Genomic DNA, 8,079 nt, shown 5'->3' with positions numbered 1-8,079 from the left:
GGGGCGCGCCGCCGCCGCCGCCGCCGTTTTCTCAATGGGGGCCGGGTCACGTGGGGCCGCCCCGCGCTGACGTCACCTTGGCGGCGCGCCACGGCGGGGCGCGCCCGGCCCCGCCGGCGTGACGTCATGGGCCTCCGGGGCGCGCGCTCTGCCCGCGCGGGCGCGCGGCTACAACGGCGCGGAGGTGCGGCGGGGTGGGCGCGCGTGTCCGCGCGTGGGCTCCCGCGTCCAGCCGTGCACAGGCACACGGGAGCGCGCACACGCGTGAACGCGCACCTGGACACGTCCCCAAGGGTGTGCACGCGCAGCTACGCGTGCACGCGTCTGCGGGCACACGCGGCGCTGTGTGGCTCTTCTGCCCCCCGGCACCCCCCGCAGCCCCCCGCGGAAGTCGGGGCGTTGCTGGGGGCCGCAAGCTGCCGGAGCTGCGCTGCGGGGGGATGTGGGCATGGTCGTGCTCCTAACACACGCGTGTGAGCACGTGTAAACGCACACATGTACATGACTCGACAATGGCGCGATGGGTCTGTGATTTGGATTTGCGCGTAGGCAAATACACGCGTACAGGCGCATCTAAACACAAATGTGTGCACACGCAGACAGGTATTTGTGTACGGATTTGTTATGTAAATGTCTTTGAGAGCTGTTCTCACGTTTGGTGTGCGAGGAAAAAATCTGCGGTAGTTCGTTTTCCACTTCCCCAGAAGTTAGGGCGGCCCAGTAACGGGCAATGAAGCAGCTGGAGCTCTGTTTTTTTCCCCTTGGTGGTGTATCAGTGCTTCCCAAAAGTCCTCTTTTCCCCGTGGGCGACCAGCTGCCACCAAAACACTGGGGTGTTTCGTACACACGGCTTCCAGGCAGCGCCGCTTTCACTTCCCCTGCCTCCTCGCGATTTCTCCCCAGCCCTATGAGCTCCCCAGCGCACGCTGCCCTGGCCTCCGCCTGCCTCCAGCACCATCCCTGGCTTCGGCGCTTTTCCCACAGCCCCTTTCCAGCAATTCCTCCTTCCCCCAGCACCGCCTGCCCCTGCTGCGCTGCTCCCTGCTCGCCCCGTGCAGCAGGTAGCTGTTGTCACCTCTCTTCTCCAGCTGCTCCCCTTCCAGAGGAGACCTCCCCATGCTCCCTTTTGCCACAGGGTCCCCTCCCACCACTCAGGGTGCCTTTCCCAGCACCGAGCTCTACCAGCCTCGGGCTGCCGGCTGTCAACTTTCTCGAATTTTCCAGTCGCTCCTCCACCAGTTTCCACCAGTCTTCGGCCACCTCCAGCCTTCTAAAACCAGCACACCTCTGTATCTGGCCGAGCGCTCCAGGGCTTTCCAGGCTCTTGGCGGGTGGCCAGGAGGAGGGGACACAGGGACGGGCACAGCTGAGCGAGCATCGGCCCCAGCTCACCCGCTAACTGCAGGGATGGCTCTGCTCTGCTGAGCAATGTTGGGTTTTTTCTTTCATTTTTTTTTTGTTTTGATTTTTTTTTTTTTTTGCCAGAACTGCAGCCTCAAAGCAAATCTGTTTTTTAAACACGTTCTTTAAAAATAAACACTGGCTTGCACTTTTCATTCTATTTATTTATTATTGTTCTTTTAACAGCGGGTTGGAAACAGATTGCAGGAGAAACACTCATATGCTTTAGTGCTGGGAAATGACTCCGCTCGACCACACGGTCACCCACGCTGTTACTGGGACCCTCTGGTGGTCCAGAGCCCGCTGCTGGGTGTGAAGGACGGCCCCCAGCAGCTGGATGGGTGACACTCATCCCTCCGTGCCACGAGCGCGTGGGCAGGGCGCATGGGCTGTGCTGCAGCTGGCAGTGGTATCGCTGTGACAACACCACGCCGTGGCTGAGCTGGTGACCTTGCCAAACGGCCATCCCAGATTTTTCTAAGAACCCGACAGTGGGAATTAGCGATGACTGACTGCTTGCCAACTTTTCGCAGCAGAAAGTGGCACAGCAGATGGCCATGAGGCAGGCCTTTATTCATCACTTTTTCTCACTGCAATTCTCCTCATTTTGATGATGACCTCAGACCATGACGTGCCATAAACTTATGGGTCGGAGCAGGCACCGTCCTTCTCCCAGGGGACTCCATCAGGATGCTGAGCTCCTCCAGCAAGCCCAAAGCCTCGTGTGTTCCAGAAGTGGGAGCACGGGCTGGAAGAGTGGATTTGAGCTCTTTAATGGAAAGTAGTATTTTAATGGTGCTGCGCCACCGGTGCCTTCTCAGTGCAAATGGCCACTGGCTCACGGATGGGGGTATCCCTATGCTGCTGACAGTATTTTCTCTTCTTGTCCCAAACTCGTCTCCTGCACAGCAAAGAAATTAAAAGATTGAGTTTTTTTTCCTGTTTGGCAACCTCAGTTTTCCCCAAGTTTAACGACATTGCCGTAGCTGCCCCCTGCACAGGTAGGCATCGTGCTCTCATGACAGCCGCCGTGCCAGCTGTGCTGCCAGCTGGCTTGCTGCAAATACTAAATGTGGGCCGGGCACCCTGGGCCAGGTGCCTTGGCTGCCCTAAGCCAGCACAGGGAAGATGTTCAGCCGAGGCCTTTGCGCAAGGGGAATCTGCCTCTGCGAGAGCGCACGGCGATGATAATCGCTCCTTGATGGACTTATTTAATTATGGTACTTTTGAATCTGCTCTTGTTTACACCCAGCGCAAATCAGGAAGAAAAAATTAATCACATGTGGCAGTGTGTACTTAATCACTTATAATTCTGGACTAGTTATTTCCTTGCTTTACTCTATTTTTGTTTTCTTTTCTTAAATAAACCTGCCATAAGAATGAAAGAAAGGAAAATACAAAGCAGGACTGAAGTGCCTTTTAGGAGCTCAGGCTGACCTGAATGACTTTCTTAAGGGCTTGATTTCCTGTCTTAACAAAAGGCAGGAAATACAAATTAACCCCTTCCTCCAAAACAAATCCGTGTTGCACTCGGGCCACAATGTCATTGTAAAGGTAATAATAGAAACTACGGCAGTGCTGTCCCCGAGGGTGGGGGTGCAAGGCGATGCTTTTCTTTCAGCAGATGGGACCCAGTGCTGGCGTTGCTCCGGCCCTCCTTTATTCCCTGGGCCTGAGCAGTTCACATGTTACTCTGCCAAAATATTTACAAGTCCGTAATGACACGAAAGGCCCATTAGTGTGATCCTCCGCTTGTGGGATTAGGGACTTCTTGGAAAAATAATTCCCTGACAATTTCAGCATAATGCCGTAGCTGAGCGCGTTGTCGTCTTCTCAGCCCGACCGGGGACCTTGCCGGCTTCCTTCGGAGGCTGCAGGTCTCCTGGTGCAACCTGGCTGATGTTTATCTGCGAGGGGATAAATTGAGGGCTGGGGACAGCTTCTGCATGGACTGACACCGGTGCCAATTTGTTAGCAACTTGGTGACAAGCGTAGATAACCCCTAGCCTGGAACTGGCCCATTGCACAAGCTGGTTAACCGTAAAACTGGCTGCTCAGGCCTTTTAACCAGTCACCCATGGCCAAAATCAGCCCTGAACTGTTCCAGCAAACCCAGAATGACAGCACCGTTGGACCTGACCCGAGCCTGCGTCTCACTGCTCTTGGTGCAAGTTTTGCCTGAATAAAGATACGGAGCACTGAGCCTCAGCACTTGAGACACAGAACAAAAATTCATGTGGGAAAATTTGGAAACCGTGCTGGATGCATTTCTTCTGCATGTGTAACATTTTCTCCGAATTCAGTTTCACAACCCAGCATTTCCTTTTGTAAATATTTGGACTTTGCAGAGGCACAAATTCATAAGAAACAGAAGGAAAAAGAAAGGAAAGATAGGGGAGAGAGAGTCAGCAAAAGAAAGAACAGAAAAAAAAGAATGATGAACACAGAAAAGGATTCAGTGACGAAAGGTTACAACAAACAGCGTATGAACAATATAGAATTACCGATGAGTCATATTACAATGAAAACAGCATTTTTAATGCATTTAAGTCCTGCGATTGAGCCCTTTCACCAGGGTTTGGTGAGCTCAGGGTGCCTCAGATTCTGCATGCAAGAGGTGATGAGGAGGGGGCCGGATTGGGGCTGTGGCCCCGCTGCTAGAGAGACAGCCTGCAAACCTGCTGTGTGTTGCTTTACTTCTGCGTGCCACATCGAAGGCATAACTGGTCCTTGCTGAGTGCAAAGCGGTTGGGGAGCAGCCTGGGTAGTTTCACTGAAGACATGCCTGCCTGGGTATAGATGTCTAACTGAGGAATGGGAAAAAGAAAACCTTTATCTCTTCTCCTGCTTTCCTGCCCTTCCCAGACCAGTGGCTGCCTCCTGCTCGCAGGCTCTGGGCAGCGGAGGGCGAGAGCCCACGCTCGGATAGTGGGTGCCTGTCTGCCTATCCTGCACCGCTAACGCTCCTCCTGGGGCTCCCCGCTCCCCGCTCGGGCCTTTCCCTGCTGTATTTGTAATGTAGAGCCGCGGGCTGCTGGCTCCAAAACGTGACAGCCCACCGAGGCAGCCCTGCGCTGCAGCTGGGGCTTGCCGTCAGCTCTGCAGCTGCACTTGGTTGCATGAGCTGAGGTGCCCAGACAGCGAGCCCGGCATCATATAACCCTGTACTTGTGTGTGTGTGGCTGTCCCAGGGCACAGCACATGGCACCTCGTGGCCTGAAACCCAAGGCATTTGGGAAGGCTGTCGCAGGGATGGTCCCCCATCGTCGTTCTGCAAGTGTCTCTGCGTCTGCTCGAGCAGCTAACGCGAGGCAGGAGCTCTGCTTTCTCTTCTTCCAGTGACTCACTGAAGTGCCTTGGGCAAGTTGCTTAGTGCTGCGTTTAACATGATTACAGGCATTAGGCAGCAGTCTGGGATACCGTGGATTTGATATTCAAAATCATTAAATAACTGCCTCTGAAGGAAAATCTGGGAATTAGTGGCACTGATACGGTTCTCAGCACCAGGATCAGCTTAGTAGGGCAAATGGTTTAAGCAATTTAATCTTATTTAATTGCTTCTATTAATCTGCTATGAATCATGACATGCACCAGGCATGAGGGTATTTATTCAATAAAATCACTGTATTCGTAAGGTTCTCATATTTCAAGATGAAAGGTATTAGATCTATAACAAATATACTTATGGGAAATTATTCTTCCTACCGCCTGAGCGAGTGTTTTCTCAATAACATTGTCTAATGGCTAGGATGGCGAGGCAAGGCTTCTGTGGGAGGAGGACGAATTTGAATAGAAAACAAATGACGTACCTTGCATCGAGAGGCAGGGAGAGGCGTGCTCTGCTCTCCAGAAATGTGAGCCATGGTTTATTGCTAGTCATGTGATGTCAGTGTTTTGTGGGCGCAGTGACTATGTATGAGCTTCGAATTCCCAGAACCATCAGCTCTCATAAAGATTGAGATAAGAGCTGCTGAGGCACTGCAATTTGCAGGGTGTTCTTCTGTTCTCCTTATCTATGTTATCTTTACAGCGAGATGAAGGCTTCATAAATGCACATGGCACACAGTAACCAGCAGAAAGGCGGAGGGCTGGTCAGGGTTATTTTGGGTTGTGCCCATTAAGGCAGGGATACAGCCAGAGTCTGGCATCTTCTTACCTGTCCTGGAGGGAGCTCAAACCTGTTCTCCATCACCTACCGCTGCCTCTTCCCAGCAGCTTGCTGGTGCAAGGGTCTGCAAAGCCAGCGCAACCAGCTGCTGTGGGACTTCCCCAGCGCAAAGACCCTGTCTGGGAACAAGCTTTGTGCCCAGAGCCCCGTGCACACCTGACTGCTCCAACACAGGAATAACCATGGGTGCACAGAGGCAGCGTGGAAGACTTGAGGACTGTCGGGGCTAACAGCTGCGGAGGTGATAGGAAGGCGCTCCTGCCTGCCTCTGCTGTCCTGTGCGAGGGGCAGGGGCGCAGACATGGGGCTCTCATGGCGTGCTCCCAGGACTTACCCGCACCAGTTTCCTCTCCACCAGCCCGACATTTGCCTCACTGCCTAATGGCACTGAAAGGGGTTGTTTGCTGAGGGGACAGAGGGCAAGGATGTAACAGCAAAAGCAACTAGCAGGAATGTAAAACCGTATGGTGCGTGATTTCTGTTACCAAAAATCACAATTCCCATGTTCTTGGACTGTGGAGAGTGGAGACCCAGGAGTACACTCCATAAAGGTAGACATAAAAAAATAGAGAAGCATTTAAAGGAGGCAAAGCACAAAGAAATGCCAGTGTGTATTACATTACACATGCTCCATCTGAGTCTCTTAGTGTTCATCTATTTTTTCTGTGCTTTTTTAGTATAGCTTCCGAGGTGTTTATAGCCAGTCTTTGTATTTAATTCATAACTGTTAAAAAATATCCCCGTATCAGTAATACAGAACTGCTTATTCATTTTCTGCTATGCAGTTTGTTAAAATATTTGCAATATGACATGATTCTCTCATGTGATAGAGTGAGGTGATGTTTGTGTGTAATAGCGGTTAGTGAAAACAGAGTGTTAGTCATAGGAGAGAATAACACTTGACTGTTTTGAATATGAAAACCTTTAGGCTGTGGAAAAAGCCAAACTTTGGCCCACTGTGTTGTTTTCAGAAGTATATGAGAACATATGGGACGGAGTGAGTCACGGTGCAGCGTCCTCTGAGCGTCAGTCACCTCAAGTGGGACACACTGTGAAATTCAGGAGAGGCATAGAATGACCCGTTTCTTTGTCCGTGAAACTCCTTGTCACAGCCACCCAGGACCTGTCCGCGTTGCTCATGGCCCATTTGACTTAATAAAACACACACAAAAAAAAGGTTTAGTTTTATCAAAACTGAAAACCTGAGGCACTGCCTTGCTGTGAAACCTCCTCCCCTCAGGTGAGTTTAGGAAACATTCGCGCTGGCTTTCTCTGAAGTGTCGGACAAACTGTTTCTTGACAGGCATGAATAAGAAGTGAAGTCATATGGCAGAGCTGGCTGAAACGAATTTGCCCAAACATGGGGAGTTTCTGCAGGGGGGGGCGGCCGCGCGCTGTGGCTCTTGGAGCCCGTCACGAGCTGTGATTTCACCTCGGCCGCCGCGCAAAGCGCTGAGCTCTGTTCAGAGAGAGGCCCAGCCAAAGGGACTCTCACACTAAGACGCTTCTTAGAGAGTATTTTTTTACAGCTGCTGCAGTGTAAAAAACCTCCCTTCCTCATTAAGCGAGAAGGAAGCCCGTAAACGCAGCGGGGTGGGGGGAGCCCTGAAATGAGAAGTGTTGAGGGTCGAGGGAGGCTTTCCTGCCAGCTCAGCAGCCCCAGACTGAGTGAGCAAGTGGATGAGAGCAGCCCCGTCCCTGGGGACGTGTGGCAGGGACGGGGCATCCTGGGTGCCTCGGCACCTGCCCCCGCCATGGCAGTGCCTGTCTTGGGTCCGAGCTGCGGAGGTGGGGGGAAAACGCCCCCAGGTTTTAGGATCTTTTTGCGGTGTCTCAGGCAGAGAGGGGGGATGACAGCCCAGGTGTTTTCCAGAGCCCCACCGTAAAGATTTTCTTGTGTTCTTATACACCCCTACTGAGAACAGGCGGCTCCCTCATGGAACCAGATAAATCAATAATCAGCCCCCCACCGGGTTTGATTGAGCCAGTCACAGCTACGATCAGGCTTCAGAGAAAAAAAATTAGAGTAGGATAACTAAATAAAGTAAGGGACTTCTTCTAAACAAACGACAATAAGATCACTATATTGGAGTTACATTTGAACACAACATCTCGCTTGAACACGCAGAATTTTGAAAACATGTGAAATGTGGGCCAAGGGCTGAATTTCACAGTATGGGCTCTGGTAAACGTAATAATTCAAAGTATTTTCCTTTCTGTTTTGTCTCTGTTCAGTTCAGGTTTTTAGTTCACATGCCAGGACCTCCAGTGGGACAGGTCACATCAATCAGCAATCGCTTTGCTTTCCTTCACACTCATATTTTTTAAAACAAAAAGAGGAACAAGAAGCGAAATTAGCTAAAGGAATCAGGCACATTCTCAGATGGTAAATACAAGAGGAGCATGAATCATCCTCTGATAGAAATGACGAGAAAGGATGGAAAAGGTAGCGGTTTGGGAGAGAAAGTTATGTTCTACACGGCTGATTCAGCTCACTGGACTGAAAATGA

At 51.6% G+C, this 8,079-nt stretch overlaps 1 long non-coding RNA gene across 1 annotated transcript; it reads right to left on the bottom strand.

Moving 5' to 3' along the window:
• Positions 1-1,548: 1,548 nt before the first annotated feature.
• On the bottom strand, positions 1,549-5,452 carry LOC121078139. Its single transcript, XR_005824457.1, has 2 exons — positions 5,211-5,452; positions 1,549-2,302 (listed from the first exon to the last, which is right to left on the bottom strand). It is a non-coding gene; the product is annotated as an uncharacterized LOC121078139 (long non-coding RNA).
• Between the last annotated feature and the right edge of the window lie 2,627 nt (positions 5,453-8,079).

Source organism: Cygnus olor, chromosome 14 (genome assembly GCF_009769625.2).
Source record: "Cygnus olor isolate bCygOlo1 chromosome 14, bCygOlo1.pri.v2, whole genome shotgun sequence".
NCBI lineage: Eukaryota > Metazoa > Chordata > Aves > Anseriformes > Anatidae > Cygnus > Cygnus olor.
This window is presented reverse-complemented; position numbering and strand designations above follow the sequence as displayed.